This window comes from Bubalus kerabau, chromosome 2, assembly GCF_029407905.1.
Source record: "Bubalus kerabau isolate K-KA32 ecotype Philippines breed swamp buffalo chromosome 2, PCC_UOA_SB_1v2, whole genome shotgun sequence".
Lineage (NCBI taxonomy): Eukaryota > Metazoa > Chordata > Mammalia > Artiodactyla > Bovidae > Bubalus > Bubalus kerabau.
In genome coordinates this window covers 98719524-98743280 of record NC_073625.1, presented here as the reverse complement: position 1 = coordinate 98743280, position 23757 = coordinate 98719524, and the positions used below count along the sequence as shown (strand labels likewise).

General features: G+C 36.6%; 1 protein-coding gene across 24 annotated transcripts in view; it reads right to left on the bottom strand.

Annotated features, from left to right (window-relative positions):
• BBX (BBX high mobility group box domain containing) overlaps nt 1-23757 on the bottom strand; it is a 295437-nt gene that overhangs the window by 129494 nt on the left and 142186 nt on the right. For 3 of the 24 annotated variants that reach the window (XM_055568048.1, XM_055568060.1, XM_055568062.1), the window contains 3 exons: nt 17646-17781; nt 17329-17515; nt 15442-15559 (listed from right to left, as the gene is read on the bottom strand). The exons of 15 other annotated variants lie outside the window; for them this stretch is intronic. The gene's annotated coding sequence lies outside the window, so the exon portion shown is untranslated. The remainder of the gene's footprint in view (nt 1-15441; nt 15560-17328; nt 17516-17645; nt 17782-23757) is intronic. 6 more of the 24 variants (XM_055568047.1, XM_055568061.1, XM_055568063.1 and 3 more) reach the window with 4 other exon arrangements.

The following is a 23757-nucleotide window of genomic DNA, read 5'->3' as shown; positions in this document are numbered from 1 at the left end:
GTCTAAAAGGTCCACATGGTAACTGCTGCTGAGATGTGCATGTAGGGCAAAGAGGAGTGTTGAAACTGTGTTTCTTCAGTATCATCAAAGAAAATACAGTGGGGTCGGTGCAATGCAGCTTCTATGGAGAGATTTACATCAGCAATTTCGAGGAGGGGATCAAGAGAAGAGGGAACAGACCCAGCAGTTACTGAAGTGGGAGCCATTACTGTTTACTGAGAAGGTAGAGGAGCTGTTTCTTGCTCCTACCAGCATGGTCCTTAAGCATTCGACAGCTAGGGAGACACGATCTCTTCAACAGGTGCTCCAAAGTGAGATCCGGGAGTCCCCGGGATAAACAGAAGTACAGGGGCTAACTTAGTTAAGAAAAGTTCCAATTCCTCTCAAAACTGTCATTTTTACCTCTCATATCTCAAAGAGTAAGCATATACACACCACACAATCTTTCAGCTCTGAATCAGTTGCAATTTCCAGAATCTGAATGAAACTTTTATCTGCGGTCTTTCTGTCATATTTGGAGCAATTGCTGCTTCTGACTTTTAATCTACGGTTAAGAATGTCCTTTTTTTTTTTTTACTACTTTGCTATTTACCTTACTATGCATAGGGCCATATTTCTGACGCAGTAAACACACAGTAAGTGAAAGTCTGAAATCGTGGACACAAATACTGAGTCTAAGTGGGAGCATGCCTCGGCTAAGTCACCTAACCTCTGAATCTCCATCGTCTCCATCTGGCTCCGAAGAGGCCTGTCTAGCTCTAAAATTTTTCTAAGGCTCTATTTCTTGAAAACATTCTACAATAGACTTCAACACAACAAAACCTATCCGGCCTGTCTTTCACATTGCATCTTCAGCAAAGGCGTTCAACAGAAGTCTGTGGAGTGTAGTGATAGGACCAGATCTTTTTAAAAGAGGTTCTTTGTAGTTTACAAGTGAATTGCTTTTGAGAAAGTCTCTGTGGACATCTTACTTTGGCTCCTCCTCTATACAAACTGCTGTGGGAGCCTAAGAAAAGCAGCTTTCAAATGTGCAAGTGCATAGATTTGGTGTTGCTGCCGCCAGGCTGCCACGGCGGCTGCCAGGGGACCGGAGTGAGTCAAAGCAATTCTACACAGTGCAGGCCTCAAGGTCTTCCCTTTACTTGGCAGCTATACACTGGGATCAGTCATCCAGCTAAATGTCAAGTGTCCCAAAGTCATTACTGGTGCAACGGTTCCAGTCTGAAACTTGCAAAATGATATAACTTTCAAATCATTACAAAGGAGATCTTTTTATGTTAACATTGTAAATGTGGACTAATTTGTGAAAAATTAAAAGGGTAATGAGACCATGACTCAGGAATTACACAATGTAACTGTTTAGAAAAACATTCACATGCACCTTTTCTGGATCAAAGGCATTACTGGTACTTATTAAAAGAATCAAATAGAATCAACAGGAACTATTTTTAAGGCTACTTACATAGTCTGAGAATTCGCAAAGATATTTACATCTGAATGCCTCATTTTTGGGCTCCTGTAACACTTGTTTTCAACTTTTAAGGCAATTACATATGATTTACTTACAGGCTTTTTTCCCTTGAAAAATGTATCTTCATAAGTATTATTAAAGGTTTTGTTCAAAATACATCACATGTAAGCTTGAATACATTTTATTTTTCAAAAAGGAGAAGAATTAACTTTACTTTTGTGGTCACACCCCTCTGTAAAAAGCAGTTTATTTCTGCCTCTAGCATAAATGAAATATTTGAGGACTGTCACTGAAGACAGGTGCTTCTGCACAGACACTGTTCTGTTACTCTTTTAGATGAAAAGAAACTATCAGATTATAAAAAGGTGCATATTTGGGTATCAGGAAATGTATTTTATCAAATAGGCTTCTTGATTTTGAAAATAATTCTGCATATAATATGTAACACTAATTTTTCCAACAGTTTATAGCAGACCAACATTTCAGTATTTCTAAGAAAAAAATTTGAATTTTTTTTTTTAGGTCTTACTAATAATTTGTTCTCTTATCAACAGCAATTTGTAAAAAGGAAAATTTTATTGTGAAGAAGACACATTTTGATCTAAAATGGCATTATTTTTATTCTCCAAGAGCCTGACAATTTTTAAACTTTTGGCTATGCTTGTAGCTTTGTGGGGAGATTATATTACCCAGACAAAGAGTAAATGAATAATACAACTCTTATGCTTTGGAGGGGTGGGGTGTGGTGTGGGTGGTTAACGAAGCTAATACCCCAGGGGTTTAAAAGAATACAGAATAAAGGTTTAGTATAAACAGATTTTAAATGACCATTTTATCAGAAATTGAACTTTTTGACACAGAACATAAAAATTCTCTAGCTTACTTATTTGTTGGAATCAAACAAGTCTCACTGTCACTGCATCCCACATAAAGCTGTGTTACTATGCAACTCCTTGCATCACTTCTAGAAGGAATGTTTTCTCTACCAACTTATTCTCTTTTCTTCCTCATCAAAATTCTGCTAAAACATCATAAATGTGGAAGTCCTCCTCTTATTAACCTCAATAACTTGATTTAGTAATACTCATATTTATTTTGAACTTCCACTTTATTCTCATTCAAAATCACAGATTTATAGAGTTAGAACAAACTTTAAAGATCCAGTTTAAACGTCTCATTGAAAGAATAGGAAATTCAGGTCCAAATGAAGAAATCTGCTCAGGAACTTGCACAAGGTGTAACAAAGTCATTCCTGGGGTTAATTTTTCATTCTAGATTGAGAAAGTCTAAAAGTTAACATTTAATAATAACTAAAGTTTATTCATTTAATATTTTTTAAAACAAGAAAGCAAATCACTGACACTTTCAAAGTGTAAAAGTTTCATTAAAATTCATGTCATTAAATTTGCTTCATCAAAAAGACCAGTAGTCACTCAACATTCAAAACAAATATACTGAGAATCCATTGCTTTGCCAAGCACCTTGGGGAAAAAGACAAATCAATATGTAAGAACTAAGAAGGAATTCAGACCTATGAGAAAATTCATTATAAGATCATTATACTATCCTAGAAAGGTTTAATCAACTCAACATATCATATTCCAATAGACTACAGAACCAAGTTTAAAAAAAATAAAACAATAGTCTATATTCTTCATCTGTTGCAGGTACTTTTTTATACTGGCCCCTACTTCAACTTCTAAATAATTTACACCTTACACTGAGGGTGTATCCTGTATCTCAAGAAACTAGTAACAGTACAGCATATCACAAATACAAAAACACAGCAAGCATTCCATAAAGTTTCTACCTGAACTACAAAACATTTTCAGCCTAGGTTCTTTCCACAAAATGCCACATTCAACGAAGCTTGAAAACTTCAGTCATGTAATCCTAGATCTTCTTTAACTTAAAATATCATTTTGCATCACATGTCTCTATAAAGTAGCTAGCACTTGTCTACTAACTAATAGGTCAAAATGGCTGTCTGGGGAGGACTTACAAATAGCTGTGAAAAGAAGAGAAGCAAAAAGCAAAGGAGAAAAGGAAAGATATAAGCATCTGAAAGCAGAGTTCCAAAGAATAGCAAGGAGAGATAAGAAAGCCTTCCTCAGAGAACAATGCAAAGAAATAGAGGAAAACAACAGAATGGGAAAGACTAGAGATCTCTTCAAGAAACTTAGAGATACTAAGGGAACATTTCATGCAAAGATGGGCTCGATAAAGGACAGAAATGGTATGGACCTAAAAGAAGCAGAAGATACTAAGCAGAGGTGGCAAGAATACACAGAAGAACTGTACAAAAAAGAACTTCAGGACCCAGATAATCACGATTGTGTGATCACTCACCTAGAGCCAGACTTCCTGGAATGTGAAGTCAAGTGGGCCTTAGAAAGCATCACTATGAACAAAGCTAGTGGAGGTGATGGAATTCCAGTTGAGCTATTTCAAATCCTGGAAGATGATGCTGTGAAAATGCTGCACTCAATATGCCAGCAAATTTGGAAAACTAAGCAGTGGCCACAGGACTGGAAACGGTCAGTTTTCATTCCAATCCCAAAGAAAGCCAATGCCGAAGAATGCTCAAACTACCGCACAATTGCACTCATCTCACACACTAGTAAAGTAATGCTCAAAATTCTCCAAGCCAGGCTTCAGCAATACGTGAACCGTGAACTTCCCAGATGTTCAAGCTGGTTTTAGAAAAGGCAGAGGAACCAGAGAGCAAATTGCCAACATCCGCTGGATCATGGAAAAAGCAAGAGAGTTCCAGAAAAAACATCTATTTCTGCTTTGACTATGCCAAAGCCTTTGACTGTGTGGATCACAATAAACTGTGGAAAATTCTGAAAGAGATGGGAATATCAGACCACCTGACCTGCCTCTTGAGAAACCTATATGCAGGTCAGGAAGCAACAGTTAGAACTGGACATGGAACAACAGACTGGTTCCAAATAGGAAAAGGAGTACGTCAAGGCTGTATATTGTCACCCGGCTTATTTAACTTCTATGCAGAGTACATCATGAGAAACACTGGACTGGAAGAAACACAAGCTGGAATCAAGATTGCTGGGAGAAATATCAATAACCTCAGATATGCAGATGACACCACCCTTATGGCAGAAAGTGAAGAGGAACTCAAAAGCCTCTTAATGAAAGTGAAAGTGGAGAGTGAAAAAGTTGGCTTAAAGCTCAACATTCAGAAAACGAAGATCACGGCATCTGGTCCCATCACTTCATGGGAAATAGATGGGGAAACAGTGGAAACAGTGTCAGACTTTATTTTTGGGGGCTCCAAAATCACTGCAGATGGTGACTGCAGCCATGAAATTAAAATATGCTTACTCCTTGGAAGGAAAGTTATGACCAACCTAGATAGCATATTCAAAAGCAGAGACATTACTTTGCCAACAAAGGTCCGTCTAGTCAAGGCTATGGTTTTCCCAGTTATCATGTATGGATGTGAAAGTTGGACTGTGAAGAAGGCTGAGTGCCAAAGACTTGATGCTTTTGAACTGTGGTGTTGGAGAAGACTCTTGAGAGTCCCTTGCAAGGAGATCCAACCAGTCCATTCTGAAGGAGATCAGTCCTGGGTGTTCATTGGAAGGACTGATGCTAAAGCTGAAACTCTTAATACTTTGGCCACCTCATGTGAAGAGTTGACTCACTGGAAGACTCTGATGCTGGGAGGGATTGGTGGCAGGAAGAGAAGGGGATGACAGAGGATGAGATGGCTGGATGACATCACTGACTCGATGGACATGAGTTTGGGTGAAGTCTGGGAGTTGGTGACGGACAGGGAGGCTTGGCGTGCTGCAATTCATGGGGTCACAAAGCGTCGGACACGACTGAGCGACTGAACTGAACTGAACTGAATAGGTCAAATCTTCCCAATACTTACTTTTCAAATTGCAGCCCCAGAATAAGAACAATCTTTCTCAAAGAACCTGAGCGAAGAATTATGTAAGAAAACATAAAATACTTAGTGCACTTATTCTACACTTGGGGAGCTAAGGTGAAGAGATCCTTAAGGTTTCACATAAGTGACTCTAAAATATCTGCTCTACTTCTCAATTCAACATTCCAGACATAAAATTAATTTCATCTAAAAGTAATCAGGCAGGAGGCTGCATTTCCGATTTGCCAAGTTTTAATTATGAGTTTTGTCAATGGTCATAATTTGGTGTTTAGGACTTTTCTCAACCATTATTAATTTTTCAGTACCCATCAGGGATGAAGTCACATGTGAAAACTTCTCAAGGTATATGATTTTCATGAAAACAGTCTCAAAAACAAAAACAACAAAACAGAATACTAAAAGTAACCTGGATTTCTAACTAAAATACAATTTATTCTTTTAATATACTTGTCCACGGTGAATATTTAGTCATGCCAGAGACTTATCAACACTCTCTTTCTCCCTAAATATTTACAGCAACAGTCTCTCAAGGAGACAATCAGTTTGCAGTCCTACATGTATCTAATAAAATGTGTGAATAGTTTTATATCACTGTACTCAACTTTACAGTTCCTAAAAGTCTTTTGGGACATCATTCTCAACATGCTTCTGGCTTTGTCCATTTAATTCTTTGGATTGATTTTCTTCAGTGAACTAAAGCATTCATCACTTCTTACCAAATAGCACACACATAAAATTACAATTTTTTTTTTCCATTTTGTGAAGAGTATTGAGATACATCCCTTGTCACGTCAATCTTGAGGTGATGACTCAATGTTTTCCTTTGAGGATTCAGGAGAAAAACAGGAAGCACATTATCACTTAAGATTAGTTATTAACAGCCGCATTGGTGTTTAGGCTCAAATCTGTCTAAATTTCAACATAAGATTGCACTATATATGAACTCAAGACTTCAAGTTACAGACAGAAGTTCTTACTACAGCAGCCAAAACCTAATCTGAAAGCTTATTTTTATTTCCTTACACTACTCAAATCAAATAACTTTTGTTGGGCAACTGCAGACAGTCAGATGAGTCAATGAACATATTTCAGACAGCTGCTTCTTGTTTGTGAAACTGAAAATGTTTTTGCTGAAGGAAATGCAGGTTATACAAAGAGAAATAAAAATTAAGATTAAAAAGAAAGGCCTCCACTTGGCACAGTTGGAGGATGAAACAGAAAAATCTCATTTATACATATGTAAATACATATGTAAATCTCATTTAACCAGGAAGCAACTAACCAAAATTCCTCCATTAACCGTGTGTGTGTGTGTGTTGGTGGGAGAGGGGGTGTCAGGAGGAACTTGTTTTAGAAAAAGTCACAAATTATAAAAACAAGCTACTTTGTTTAAATGACTTCAAAAAACAAAAACAAAAAAAACCACAACAACCTTCCAGAATATTTTAGGCAGGAGGTGAAGAGTTTGTTAGTGTTGCTGCTGCTGCTAAATCGCTTGCTTCAGTCGTGTCCGACTCTGTGCAACCCCATAGACGGCCTCCTACCAGGCTCCTCTGTCCCTGGGATTCTCCAGGCAAGAACACTGGAGTGGGTTGCCATTTCCTTCTCCAAAGCATGAAAGTGAAAAGTGAAAGTGAAGTCGCTCAGGCATGTCCGACTCTTAGAGACCCCATGGACTGCAGCCCACCAGGCTCCTCCGTCCATGGGATTTTCCAAGCAACAGTACTGGAGTGGGGTGCCATTTGTGGCCAATTCATTGGATGTCTGTATCTTCTTCAAATTTCCCACCTCTTCTATATACTGTGTGTTTTTTAAGCAGTAAAATAAGTGTTAATCATTAGAGTGATGACCCCAAGATCATTTTCCTTTAAAAAAAAAAAAAAAGTTTCACTAATTATTGCTAAGAAATTCAGTTGTATACTAACATTTCTAGATTGATTTACAAACTTTTCTAGCTACTTTCAATCAGTAAGAAAAATTAACCAAAACATTCTTTTCTAAACAACTATTCCGGTTTATGCTATAATTGTATTCTAGGAAACTGGGACACTCATTTCATTTGCTATATACCAAAATTACTACTTGGTAGGAAATATCTCTTCATATTTATTCTAAAGTAATATAAAATATCATTGACCACAATTCTGTCAATTGATATTATCCTCTAAATTATCAGAAAGGAGCCATTTTCCCAAATGCTGTGATTGAGAAATAGCTAAATCTAACATATAACATCTTTATCAAACTCAAACTCAGGTGTACTGACAAACATATGATTAATAAGAATATGCACGAATATCATCCTAATTTGGATCCATTTAATAATTCCTAAGAAAAGAGTCTATGACAAATCAAATCAGAAATAAAAAGTTCATCTGTTCTCAATTTCATGCTTCATGAGTCAGAGCAAAGTAGGAAAGGCTGGACTTGGCATTCAGATATGCCAAGCCAATTTCATAGGCTATGAAATTTTACCACTATTAGTTATCAAATTCAAGGTCTTCTCTGTTCACTCATCTATAAAAGTAGGCTGGTATTTTCTTCATAGGATGGTAAGAATGCAAACAGATGATATGTAAAATCCCTTCTAGAATGTCTCACATATGTTGACTTATATATTTCCTTTAAAAAAAAGCATGAATGAATGTATTTTTTCTACAAGTTCTTTGGCACCACCTCACCCCAAGAGATGCTTACAGTAACTTCTAAATGATCATCTCCATTTCCAAACTAATCTCTATCAGTGATTTATTCAGAGTGGAACTTGAAGCCTTTCATTCTGTGAATTCAAACTCCTCAGAGGCACTTCTCAGTCTAGTTTCAGAATTGAATTCCTCAGACAGGCATTCCACACCTTTTGTGTGCCCTCCCTGCCTCATTCCTAATGCTCCCTAGTTCTCCCCACAAAACACATAAAACCTGGCCCTAAACTTCCACTGACTTTCTCTATATCCAATATCCCAGAAGATACACTCAAGCCCCGGCTTCCTGCATTTGAGTACTTCCTTTCCTTCTTTCATTTGCTCAGGGATCCCTTATTTTAAACTGCTCCTTTTGTCGTCCTCTCTATGCAGGTGAAAATAACATTCTCTTCCTCCAAATTTCTTAATTCCCTACAACATGAGCCAACATCCTTGTGACCTTCTGTTACTGTCTTGAATGATTATTTAAATCTGTCACTCAGCCTCTTATCGTTTTTACCTTCACTACAGACATCCACGGCACCATCATCAGCCTGTTAACCACTGATGGTGAGTCTTACACAGAAAGTCCCTCGCTGAAAAAGATAGGCTTAAATCCTGTAAGTTAAACTTCCTCAGGTTCATCTTCTCCATAACTGTTAAGTCACCAGAAAAATGCAAAGGACTAAACAGGAGAACACAGTCCCATCACAATTTCACTCATCCTTACTATAATAAATACAAAGAGTAAAAGAGCCAGAACATCTCAATGAAAACTGTCTTGGAAATTATTTAAATGCAAATGATTTTAAACAGATGACCAAAAAAAGAAAAATCTCTGGTATGTTTTTTAAAGTTTGAAGGAAAGAAACAATCCTTGAATAAGTTCCAGTAAGAGCTGAAGAAAAGCTGTGTTGATGAGCTTTAATCCTGACAGAACAGCTGACTGGATGATTCCATTCAGTGAAAATCACACTGGCTCACTCTTGCGCTGGCACTGAGATCTAGATGTTCTCTGACTCACGTGTTCCTGAGCACCAATTTCCCGAGGTCCAGAGTGGTTCTGCACAGTTGAAAGATACTAACTGATGAATATACAAATCCTGTGTTTACAGGGCAGCTTGAAACTCACAGAAAGTAACACTGCCATCTACCCAGTGTAGGGCTTCCCTGGTGGCTCAATGGTAAAGAATCTGCCTGCAATTCAGGAGATGCAGGTTCGATCCCTGGGTTGGGAAGATCTTCTGGAGATGGAAATGGCAATTCACTCTAGTATTACTGACTGGTGAATCCCATGGACAGAGGAGCCTGGCAGGCTACAGTCCATAGGACTGCAAAAGAGTCAGACACAAGTTAAGAAACTAAACACCACCCAGGGTATGGGCTAAGTAACAGCAAATAACTATAAATGGATGAAAACAGCAGCCAAGATTCCTCTAAGCTCAAAATAGACCTTACATTTTGCTGTACAGCAGAAACTATAAACAACACTTTAAAGCTAATATACTCCAAAAAATCACACACACACAATAAACCTTATAACCTAAGGGCAATGATGCCATCATTCAAATGAGACACGGTGCTTGGCTAGCACAGGAAAAGGGAGTAAGGTATCCACTGCTAAGCTGCTAAGTCATGTGTGTGCAACCCCATAGATGGCAGCCCACCAGGCTCTTCCATCCCTGGGATTCTCCAGGCAAGAATACTGGAGTGGGCCCACTGGGGAATCACAAAAGCGATGTACAGAATCTAAGAAAGATTTTTGTGCGAGAAACAGTTTGGCACCAATACAGAAGTATATTATATTTAGTGATCTTTAACAACATGATGATGCCTAGGGGAGCTTCCTGGGAGTCCCGAGCCCTCAAAACAATTATCAATATTAAGGTGCTGCTGCTCTACTTTCTGTTCTATTGATTAAACAAAAAAAGACTCAGTGATGTATTTTTCGAATTTAGTAACACCCAGTGTTCTAGAAATGTGGATTCTGCAACTAAGATAATGAATGGAAATTAACTTCAGGAAAACAGATTCATTTCTCATTTTGTCCCCCCAAATTACAGACCCATTGAACATTTCACTGTTTTTTTACCTGGATATAAACTCCCACACAAAATATTGCTATTCCAGCAACACCTAAATTTAAATGTAGTCATTGAATTTAAAACTATTTTAATAAGATGCTTTTTAGTAATATAGATAAATCTGTATTTTGTATAATTATATGAGTAATTACATAAAGCTCTAAGTTGAGCTTACTTTGATATGTATTACTAAATTTGCTGTATGATAGATATAAAATGAGTAAAAATACAGTTTAAAATTTATTTAATTAAGCATTTAAAAATTCTTCTTCCAAGACCATTCAGTCTGAAATCTGTACTAAATACATTTCCTAGTTTCCACCAAAGGAAAATTCTGTATCATTTGTTTATATACATTTATAAATTTTCTACAGTATTTAAATATGATCCACCTTTCCAACTTATTAACACACCAGTATATATTTTTAATATTTGCTGCAATGTAATTAATCACTATAGAATGTATAGTTCTCAAAAGACATTAAAAGACTAAATGAGTGCTGTAGGTTTTCAGAAGCACTTTCAAGCCTGTCTATATTAATAAGATATCCTAAGTGAATTAGTATTACAAAAGAAACATCACTAAGTTAAAATATTAATGTGAATACTTAATAGGTCAAGCCTTTTACATTAATCTGAGACAATATAAGAGTGGTTAGAGTAAGCATTCTCCTATCAGTGAAGTTTTCATGTCAGATAATTTCTCCCATTTTCCCCTTATAAAAGCACAAAAGGATGTTTCTCTCCTTGTATTTCTGAGGAATAAAAAGTAATCTGTTCTTCCAGAGATAGGATGGTAGTCACCCTTCCTTCCAGAATAGAGTATTTGGCATAATATGTTTTTGTAGAGTTTTGTTAAGTAAGCAGTTAGGAGGGGTGACTTATCACAGGTAGCATGGTTTCTGGCTCCTCCTGGCAGGGATGTATGCCCATGCAAAGTCATGCCCAACTCTTTGAGACCCTATGGGCTGTAGCCCCCCAGGCTCCCCTGTCCATGGGATTCTCCAGGCAAGAATACTGGAGTGGGTTGCCATTTCCTCCTCCAGGGGATCTTCCCAACCTAGGGATCAAATCCATGTCTTTTAGGTCTCCTGCATTGGCAGACAGGTTCTTTACCACTAGCGCTACCTGGGAAATCTCCAGTGTTGTATATGTGTTGAGGCTGGAGGTAAGACTGAAAGTTAACTACTTTGATCAATGTCTTTAAATGAGTTTTTAACATAAAAAAAAAAGATTATTTATTTATTCGATTTAGAATTAAGTTAATGTTATTAAAAATAAATCCTCATTTAAAAATCTTTTCCCTCTTTCATTTTTTTAGTTAGAAAACTTTTCTCTTGCCTAACTCTCTTCTTAGCCTAAAATCTGCCTGACTCACATGAGATTTTTCACAAAGCAGATCTGTAAAATCATGACAAGATTAGATTTTTTACAAGATCAAAGTCTCCTTAGCCTTGATTAATGGTCAAATGGCTCTCTGGCCAAGATCCTCTGGAGTGACTGGGCAGCATTTACAATTCACAGAAAGTTAAGACAGTTTGTGCCCGTTGCCCCATGTAGTCTGCTCTCTGCCTCTGATCCATGCAGTTCAGTGGTACTCACAAAACGGAACTCTGGACAACTAACAGATGCAGGAAACAGCAATCATGTGAAAATCTGAAGAGTCAGATAATTCCTTAAAAGGGGTCTGAGCACAAATCCATCTTAGAGTGAGAGTCCCTTCAACAACTATGGGAAGATGGACCAAAGGCAACGAGGGAGGGACTCCAGGTCTCACTCCCATTAACTTTGGGTTGAGAAGTTCCTAGCAAAGAAACCACGGGAGAAAGGAACAGGCAACTAGCCGCCAATATCAGGTGAATACAGGTCCATCGACATCAAGGAAGGATCCGACAGTTAAAACCAACACTGACTCAAAGATGGCAGCTGGCGTATGAGAAAACACATGAGGTTAAATTGTAATATCAAGTAACAGAAGATACGAGAGGACACTCTGCTCAGTCACAGCTATGGGGCTAGGGGAAGAGGAGGAGAAGCAAGAGGCCAGGACTCAAAGCTTTGCACTGAACACCTGGGCTGTCTGGTAAAAGAAAGTGGGAAGCCAAAGGCATTCATTACACTTTCTAAAAGAAAGATAAATGTAATCTTTCTCTGGGACAAATCAAACCAAACAACAAGGAGGGAAGTTTGATGTATGCTCCACTTGCTATGGTTACCAGAGACAGTAACCGGCAGGTTGCTGTACACAGGTGAGTCTAATGCCTGGTAAGGTAGGTGGATTCAGGCTTTGGTAGTGGTGTCCAGAAATCCCAAGAGAAACTATCAATGTATTTCATTTCAGTTGGAGACAGAATACAAAAAGTTTGGAGAGAAAAAAAAAAAAAGTTTGGAGTCAAAAGGATTCTTACAGATCACTGTTCTACCACTCTCATTTTGCAAAAACAGAAAAACAGAGTGAAGCTCAAGAAGAAATGACTACTTATGGTTTACAAAGCTATCCATATGCAGAACTGTTGACAGTATGCATGATTTTTGCCTGTTGCTTTTAGGGTAATTATTACTGCTGAGCAGAGAAAAGGCATTTCAGTCCTTACTTCATTTACATTTTTCCTTTCTTCATTCAATAAACATCTGTTGAATAACAAGAACTAGGCACTAGACTGGAACCTGGGAATCTGCCCTGGAAAACCTTGGGAAATAAATGTAGCAGATCACAGTACCAAGCTTGACAACAGGCAAAACAGTGAAGTCAGTCAAACTAAAATCATGGACCACCAAGCACAAAATTAGGAGGAACTATGATATGAAAATTGGAATGGACTGTGCAAGTATAATCAGATACCAAAAGAACCAATGGCTGAGAACTACAGAAGTAGGTAAAGGAGAGAAAGAGGGAAAGATTAGCAAATGCAAGTTGTCTCTTACTCAAGCTTTTGGGACTTTTGCAACACAGAACAAATCACAGGTTGTGAACAGTCCTCCATGGGTCATTCTTGTTCTATCTCAACTCAAATTAAGGAAAAAATAATCAGTAAAAGATGTGTACATTTCCCTGCTGAAGCTATTTTTAAAAATTTTTGTCAGGAATAGCTGGTAATTTTCATCTAATATAAAAGAACATTACATTATTTTGACATAGCTTTCCTAGGAGAAAGAACTTAGCTGGTAAACACACCCAGCTATTCCAGGATGTCTGGACTTGACTGGGTTTGAGAAAAGGTGTAAGTGACAATTGGAAAACTAAGAGAAATAAAAGCAGCTGATGCAGAGGATAAAACTAATTTTTTAAAAAGTCATCAGGATTATTGTTAAAATGGTGTTCTGGACAAGTTACAAAATTCTTTAAACAAAAATTTAGTGATTTTAAAGAACTACATAGGAGATAATGGACTTCCCTGGTGGCTCAGTGGTAGAGAATCTGCCTGCATGCAGGAGAAGTGAGATCGATCTGTGGGCCGTGAGATGGATCTTTGGGCTGGGACAATACCCTGTAGAAGGAAACAGCAATCCAGTCCAGTACTCTTGCCTGGGAAATTCCATGGACAGAGGAGCCTGATAGGCTACAGTCCATGGGTTGCAAAGTCAGACAGGACTCAGTGACTAAACAACAACAATACAGGAAATACACAATGAAAACACTTAAACTCAGCTAGAGGGAGGATAAAATGTAATAAGTTCTGTAGAAATCCATTTGCCACGATCCTATAGAGTTTCAGGGTGGGTTGATTCTGCATTTATACCTATGAACATATATCCTAGAGAAATATATGTGTTAAGAAGCAAAAACAGGACTCTCAAGACTTTTTCATTTGCAATTTTTTCTCTCATAATATAAACTGGAAACAATCTAAGTAACCATCAAAAGAAAGTGGATAAATAATGGAATTATTATTTATTATGGAATAAATACTAGATAAGTAATGAAAATGTGGAACTTTCATACAACAAAATATAACTGTGATCATAAATGAATTACAAGAAGGGTGATTCTCTCAAACATGTTGAGTGGCAAGATAGGTATTGCAAAAGAAAACATATTATTTAATATAAATTTCAAAAAGAAGCAAAACAATGTAGGGGATATATAAAATATGAAAAAAACTATACAGAAAAATAAGGAAGTAATAAACTCAACACTCAGCACTGTGGTGGTGGTTAAAGAGAGTTGATGGAATCTGGGCCAGGCATAGCTCTGTTTCCTAAGTTAGTGGTAAGTACTCAGTTATTCAAGGTAATGTTATTTGTATCTTATTCACATGTAATAAATAACCCTTGCATGTATAGCACTTTCTAAATACTATGGAGTTACTCCTATTTTTAAAAAGCACTCAGAAAATTAATACTATATTTAACAAACTATCTTAAAAGGTACTTTTTAAGAAGCCGCAAGTACCTAGCACATATTCAGGACTTTAAAAAATTACCTCTTTTAACTCACACAACAACTCTCAGGTAAATATTTTACCCTTAATTAACATAGAAGGAAACTGAGATATTGGTTTCATAGATTGCCCAACATTAAACAGCGAGCAGAGGCGAGATTCAAACCGTATTCAACTGTGAAAGCCAGGGTGTCTGTACGTAGGACTATCTAAAATACAACAAACAGCACAAGTAAATTTCCAACACAAACACGAAACTGTCTTGTTACACTGCAGTTTACTATTTTCATACGTCTTAGCATTTATAATGCATCCCTAGACCATATTCTAATAGTTTGTATTAACTTTATGTCACAGTACCTCATTATTACTTCATAATCACAATTTACCATTAAACTCTCTAAATTCTAAAGCTGGTAACAGATACCACGTATGTTTATGGAAAGTCCCAATTTAGCTGTACTTCTTTTCATACCCTGACTTCTCTAAGACTGGAAGTTTAAGGAAGGTTAGCTGTCGGTAGGCTGAAACTCCTTTCACTACCCTTGGGACTCACTCAAGCAAGGAAACAGGCTTGCCAAGTCCCACAGAAATTACTCACTTCTACCCTCTTTTTCCTCAATCTTTTTTCCAATGATATTTCAAAACCTAATTTTAAACTCATGCAGGAAACCTGATTGATACCACCTGGTTTTCTAACAACACAACTCACTTATATAATTATTTGTCAGCTTTTTACTTCATTGTTGTTTTTATTTGCATGTATCTAGCCTGCAAGAGCCACTGAGAAGTGTTTACAAGATTATTTCCTCAGAGCTATGCCCTAACTCATTCTTCTTTACCCAAAGCACCATCAACTGTGCTCTGTAAACAGTAGTCACTTAATAAATGCTGATTGACTTACTACAGTGGAACAATTCGCCTCTGGTATGTCTCAAAAAGCCAGTGAATCCTCCACATCTACAAACATGCTGGAGATGATACCAGGTACTGTTAGAGGCTTGGGGTCTTCCTGAGGGTGCCTGGGATAAGAAAAACACAGAGAGAGACCAAAGACAGTCAGGAGAAACACAGAGAGAGGGAACATGGAAATAAACAAGAGGATAGAACAGAGTGAGAGGAGCCACATAGTCAGCAGTTATAGAAAGATTAAGCAGTCAGACATACTCAGAGACAGGGCGGAGGTCAGTAATTTGAACTTGGGTTTCAAGTTGGAAACCACATTTTTTGTTTCATTTACTCCTGTAGTAAGCACCTTTATGTTACTAAATTTATGATATAATTGACCACTTCAAAGTTATTTCTAAGCTTTTTCTGAGCTTATTTATCTTTATTAAAATTCATCCTTACACAGTAGCATCTTTGGAGACACATCTACACAAATAAAAACACAATTCTCAAATTAAGCTAGCAGTAAATATGGAAATATTTTTCCAATTCTTCAACTTAGACAATGGTTACTTCAGAGAGGTAATGTGACTTGCCCAAGGCCACAAGTAAGAACATTACGGTAACTGGGGCCACAAATCTTCTAATTCCAAACACTAGGGCTTTTACTGACATCCTATATTCTCTACTACAAATGAATCATTTATAAATCCAAACTGTTTTTACAGAATAAAATTCAAACTACACACTTTTAAGATAAAACTATGCGTTCAGACAATGAACTGCTGAGGTTGCTCACTAGAATAATTTTAGAGCTTGAATTATTTAAAAAGTCTATCAGAAAAAATAAAGCAAAATGAAACTATATCAGAACAATAGAAATTTTCAAACAGAAATAAAACTATGTGAACAGGCACTGACAAAATTTTAACATTTTAAAAAAGGGGCTAGAGTTAGTTCATTGCTTTTACAACTATAATTTCAAAATCTTAATTATTCAACACATTTCAACTGAAAGATCAAAAGTTCTATATTTCAATGAGTTCTTAAATCTAAATACTAGTAAATCTGTCTCAAACATGTTCTCTCATGATGCCACACCTAAAAGTCTATACGGCAACTCTACTTCAGAGTAGTATATATAATAGAAATAATTTAAAGCACCTCTTGGTAAGCATTGCATTTTCTCTTGAGATATACTGATGCTCTCCTAAATAATGATGCCTTTTTGCAAGCAATCAATTGTAATCAATTTTCTGTAATTATCAGCAAAGCTCCTTTGATACAAGTGAAATAAGTATGTTAATGGATTTCACAGCAAGACATAAAAATAAAAGAGACTTCTATTCAATCGTACATCAACATTTTTCCATGTTCAGCAATTTTTAAAATTGTCAAATCAAGTATAGTACTGTTCTGCCCTCTAGTGACAGGCTAGGTTTTGTTAACTACATGTTTTCTGGTTTTTTGTCTTTGCTTTTTGAACAATACTTAGGATTTTTAAAAATATATATGACAATACCTTTTCATAATTGAATAAAGGAACAAAAGAAACTGGTCAATTTTAATATATGGCTTCTGATATGAACACAATTCAGGAAAAATACAATTTCTTCTCATAGGAATAGTACACCTAAGAACTACAAAAAATAAGTATCATTTATTTCAATATTTATGCATATTTTTATGAAATTTGGAAAGGCCAAAGAATTCCATTCAGTTTCTTTGCTAAAGGCTTTACAAATTTCATAACTATAAATCCTAAATTGGTTAATTCTATTATTTGAGCCTGAGACATCAAGGCAAGTGGCACTACATATACCATACACAGATGAACAATTTTCTAATTATCATAGTAGAGCAAAAATATACTTAATACAAAAATGCACTGAACATTATTTACCTTTAACTGTCCAAGTGGCAGTTTAGGATTTTCCTGAACCTCAGTGTCGTCATTAAGAGACTGTCACTTTATACCTGGAAACATCAGTCAAGGATGCCGGCTGAGACACAATCGTTACACAGAGATTCACCATGGTATTTTGACGAAGGTTCTTCTTTCCTTCTTAGTTTCTCTTGCCATATATACTCTTGCAAGGATGTAAGGCATTTCCAGAACAGCATTTCTACTCTCACTAATCCCAAACATACTACTTCTGTGTCTACACTCTTATGTTATAAATTAATATGACATTTGTACATGTGAATGTAAAAGGATACCTGGACATGTGCAGACTGAGGGTGCTGTCAGGAGCACAAACCCTAAAAGCAGATTCCCAGAGCCTGAATTCCAGCTCTATTTCAATTAGCAGTGTGACCTCAGGCAGATTATTTAATTTCACTGTGTTTCAGTTTCCTCAGGCACAAAATGGGAATAAAGAGAGACACCTATCAGTAGTAATATTTTATGTCTTCAAAGGTATATGAGTTACACAGTTAAGTATATGAGTTTATCAAATCCAGAAAATGTATATTTAAGATTTATGCATTTCAGTGAATGTAAATTTTACATCAAAAGAAAAAAGTTGTACATAAATGCTGAGCTATAGTCAATAATATATATACTGAAGTATTTAGGATATTTGCAGTGATGTCTTTACTTTTTAAATGCATGAAAAATGAACTTATGGATACACAGATTATAGATAATGTAATAAAATAAGTAATAAGTAAAATGTTAATGGCAGAATCTAGGTGGTGAATACAAACATATGCTATTTGTCTCAAGTTTCAAAATAAAATGTTGAAGGAGAAATATAACTGATGTGAAGAATAAATAAGGGAATTAAATATGCAGAAGATTGCCTGACAATCAGCAGTATAGAATAACAATACGTTTAAGCAAATGAAAATTATCTAGTCATCCCAAGTTGGAAGAAAAAAGGAAGAAAGTAATGAGGCACTGGGCACCCAAATTGGAGTGAGCTGTTGCCACCAAGGGTGTTAAAATTCAAATTTCAAATACATCTGTAAACTGCATGGGCCATGTAGAGAACATGGTCTTTGAAAGTCAGAAAGAGCTGACCTGAATCCTGGCTCTATTTTCAATTGGTCAAAAAGCTCACACAATTTATTTAAATGTTCTGAGCATCAGTTTTCTCATAAATGGAAAGAGAGTAAAGATATCTGCATCTATGGGGCCACTGTGACGATTAAACACACACACTTCTACATAAAAAGAGAAATTAGTGCATAAAATGCAAAGAATAACTACTACAGTTCTTTAAAATTATAATCATTATTACTGCTCTTAGGTTGAGTCTTTTATATCCTTACAACTATTCTCTGCAGATGGAAACAAAAGTAACTATGTATTTGATTCTCACCTAGAAATCTCATATGCAGGGGGCCCTACTAATCCAAAAAGCTTTCTATGAGATCTTTATAAAAACAGAAAGCTTTTTTAAAAGTAAAACTGTACTTCTTGTAAAAGAAGAACTGGCAATGACAAGGAATTCATTTATCATCCTTCTATAATTCCAATTACATAATAAATGTAAGCCCCTAAGGATGAGGCATTTAGGAAGTATGTCTGATGATGATATATTAAAGAAAGTAACACTTAGTGTATCTAAGGAAATGATATTAGCATCTGATCTGAAGTATTTTAGGTAACACATTTAAAGAAAAGAATATAAAACTATATTTATAGAAGATGAGCTCTATGTTCCCAGGGAGTGGTTCTGTAAGTCAGTTTATATCCTTCCACGAAGACTGGCTCAACATAGTTTCATCTAAAAATCAAAGCAAGAAAGTGGAAATGAGAGGGGGAATATTTGAAACATATATAAATACTTTCTGCCTTGACTACTCTGCAAAAACTGCTTCTCCAAATTTAAATCAAAACCATGTGAGAATGGCTATCACCAAAAAAGTCCACAAATAACAAACGTTGGCGAGGATATAGAGAAAAGGGAACCCTGGTACACTGTTCGTGGGAGTGTAAATTGGTGCAGCCACTACAGGGAACAGCATGAGGGTTCCTCAAAAAACTAAAAATAGAATGACCGTATGCCCCAGCAATTCCTCTTCTGAGTATATATCTCCCCCAAATAAAAACACTAATTTGAAAAGATACTTGCGCCCCAATATTCATAGCAGCATTATTTACAAGAGCTAAGATAACAAAGCAACCCAAGTATCCATGAACAGATGAAATGAATAAAGATGAGGTATATATAGTATGTGTGCAAACACACATACACACACACGGAATATTATTCAGCCATAAAAAAAGAATGAAATTCTGACAATAATAATAACACAGATGGACCTAGATAGTAGAATGCTTAGTGAAATAAATCAGAGAAAGATAAATATTATTATCACTTATGTGGAATCTAAAAAATAAAGCAAACAAATGAATGTAATAAAACAGAAACATAGATACAGAAAACTAACGGTTACCACGGAGAAGGCAATGGCACCCCACTCCAGTACTCTTGCCTAGAAAATCCCATGGACCGAGGAGCCTGGTGGGCTGCAGGCCATGGGGTCGAGAAGAGTCGGACAGGACTGAGCGACTTCACTTTACCTTTTCCCTTTCATGCATTGGAGAAGGAAATGGCAACCCGCTCCAGTGTTCTTGCCTGGAGAATCCCAGGCACGGGGGAGCCTGGTGGGCTGCCGTCTACGGGGTAGCACAGAGTCAGACACGACTGAAGCGACTTAGCAGCAGCAGCGGTTACCAACAGGGAGAGGGAAAAGGGAAATGGCAAGAAAGGTAGGTACAAATATTATGTATAAAATAAATAAGCTACAGTAATATATTGTACAGCACTGAGGACATAGCCAATATTTTAAGAAAAATTCAAATAGAGCATAATCTATAAAATGTGTGCATGTGCTCTCAGTCGTGTCTGCGTCTTTGCAATCCCATGGACTGCCAGGCTCTTCTGTCCATGGAATTTTCCAGGCAAGAATACTGGATAAGGTTGCCACTTCCTTCTTTAGGGGATCTACCCGGACACAGGGATCAAACTCAAGTCTCTTGAGTCTCCTGGACTGGCAAGCAGGTTCTTTGAGCCACTGGGGAAGCCCAATGTAAAAAAATATTAAATCATTCGCTGTATAATAAACGCTGTGAATCAACTATACTTTAAAAATAAAATTAATTTTAAAACTACTTTCTCCAAAGGACCCATGGAACACCTAACCCAAACACCTTTTTTTTTTTTGACAGGAAATAGCATTTATTATGGAGAAGGCAATAAATGCATCAAAAATGAGCCTGGTGGGCTGCAGCCCATGGGGTCGATAGGAGTCGGACACGACTGAGCGACTTTACTTTGACTTTTCACTTTCATGCACTGGAGAAGGAAATGGCAACCCACTCCATTACTCTTGCCTGGAGAATCCCAGGGACGGGGGAGCCTGGTGGGCTGCCGTCTATGGGGCCGCACAGAGTTGGACACGACTGAAGCGACTTAGCAGCAGCAGCAGCAGCAGCAGCATTTCTTTCTTGAAAACGCCCATCTTCTTTAGCACTATACTCTATTGCTTTTCCCACCACAGACCTGATTGTTTTTCTTTCCTTTACACTTTTCTTAACAAGTAAGTAGGTGTTTTCAAAGGATCTGTCTTAGCCTTATTTTCTACTTTCACCAGTTTTCAAAGTTTCAGCTTTACGACCTCTCTCTTAAGTTATACCTATCTTCAGCTGGAATCTCTTCCAAACTCATAACAAACTCATAAACACATCCTATACATAATCACAGATATTCTCTTTGTGTTTCAAATCCATTCCATCCCATCCCCTCCCACAAATCAGTTTCTATTATTATCTCTCTACCTCCAGTAGTAGTATTGTCTAAACATCTACAACTTATATTAAAAACCTATCTCTGACTTCCTTTTCAACAAGCCCCACTGCTTTCCTTCCCTCTTATGACTCCTCTACACCCCAAGTTCAATCTGGTGCTAAATTCTGCACATTAGTAGTTTGGTTCAAGTGACAAGACAGGGTTTGTATTCTTTGAGAAATTCTTAAGAGTGAAAACTAAATTTACAGTCACTAAAAACAGACAGAAACACACACACATCAATAGTGGCAGGCATCAGACATTTGAGAAAATCTTCATTAAAGCAATCATTAAAAGTGAGTATCTATTAATTTTTGCTTGCAAAATGGGAAAAGACTTATTTGATTTGGTGAGTTGGATACCTCAATCCAAAATATTTTAAGACACATCAAGACAGGGTATAAACCTTCATGTCTCCTACATCATCCTACAATGATCCTATTTACAACTCTCAAACTCTATTAGAAAAACAAATTTCTTTTTGCCTGGGATATGCTAAAGCCCCTCAAACCAAACTTTCCAATGCCTATTTCTTTTCCCTTTCAATCCATCTCATTTATATTGTCTGCTCAGAATTTTTCAGTGGTTTATCTGCCTTAAGAAAAAGAAAAGAAAAAAAGTAAATTCACCCTGACATTCAAGACCCTCTTACATCTAGCTCTGGACGACAATTTCCCATTTTACCCTTACAAACATTCCATTCAAATAGCAAAAGGTGTCTAGGGCATACCTTGAAGATACTGTGGATTTGGATCCAGTCTTCCCGAATACAGAAAATGTCATAATAAAGCAAGTTGCACAAATTCTTCGGTTTCCCAGTGCATAGAAAAGTATGTTTACACTATAGTATAGTCTAGTAAGTGTGCAATAGCATTATCCCTAAAAAAGGTACATGCCTTAATTAAAAAATACTTTATTGCTTAAAAATGCTAACCAATCTCTGAGCCTTCAGTAAGACATAATTTTCTGTAATAGTAACATTAAAGATCACTGATCATTATGAATACAATAAAATGGAAAAGTTTAAAACATTGCAAGAATTACCAAAATGTGACAGACAGATATAAAGTGACAGCTGTTGGGAAAAAAAAAAAAAAGATGGTGGTAACGTTACTCAACACAAGGCTGTCTCACCTTCAATTTGCAAAAAATGCAGTATCTGAAAAGTACAATAAACTGAGGTATGCCTGCATTCCCCTTGTCCAGATTCTATATTTATTCCTCTGTGTTGTCTTCCCTGATATCCTACCGGGAATTTAAGATCTTCCTCAGAACTCTTGCTGCTGCTGCTAAGTCGCTTCAGTCGTGTCTGACTCTGTGCGACCCCATAGACGGCAGCCCACCAGGCTCTCCCATCCCTGGGATTCTCCAGGCAAGAACACTGGAGCGGGTTGCCATTTCCTTCTCCAATGCATGGAAGTGAAAAGTGAACGTGAAGTCGCTCAGTCATGTCCGACTCTTAGCGACCCCATGGACTGCAGCCCACCAGACTCCTCTGTCCATGGGATTTCCCAGGCAAGAATACTGGAGTGGTGTGCCATTGCCTTCTCCACTCAGAACTCTTAGTGAGGTTTATTTATCTATCTATATTCTACCTAAATTAGTTTACCTTCTATTATCATAATGTGACCTTCACAATGTGTAACACTTGGAACATAGTAGTTCCAGTAAGTATTTATCAGATAAATAAGAGGAACAGAAAGTATGCTACTTTTACCTTTTAAGTAAAACAATTTTTCTGGTGAGATTACTATAGGCAGTTCAGGTTCTAAAAAAGGAATACAAGAGCTAGAAAAAGAGTGCAAACACTCTTCATTCTTATATGGGAGCCAGAAAAGTTTAGAATGATATACAGTATACTAATAGTTGAAAAAGTACATAATTCAAGTCTATAAAATCCATAGTTATGTTTAGAAAATGCACCTATTTGACTAGGAAAGGGTAAAATTGCTATAAAAAAGACCACACAAATATCCTAATACAAACATGTTAACTTACAGAGAAGCTTTTTGAAGGAACCAAAGTATTTTCATAGATAGTCCTAAATTATCTTCAAAATCAGTTGAGATATACTAATTATAGAGATAATAAAAATAAATAAATAAAAGTTACTAGGGACAAAGAACAAAACTGTAATGCTTCACGCTCATGAAAATTACTAGAAATAAAAATACTTTCTTGTCTTGGATCAATTAATTGTGAAATGCTAAGCCAATGACCTAAAATGAAGGAGAATCTTGCTTCTCTAGTTTATGGATAAACTAGTAGAATAAGGGCATAATAAGGTGACAGCTGTTTAGAATTTTTTTAATTTTTTAGCTAGGTTGCAATAATAAATTTACAAAAATAGCTCTCATACTTAAAATTTCATTAAGAATTCATAATACAGCTCTTTGTTTTATTAAAATAATTATAATCTTTGAAGAAAATTGTGTAGATTATAAAAATGTACTTTTACACTTAAATAATTTACTTTTTGTTTGAGGTGATAATTTTGTTAATACCAACACTGCATGAGGGGATAATATTCT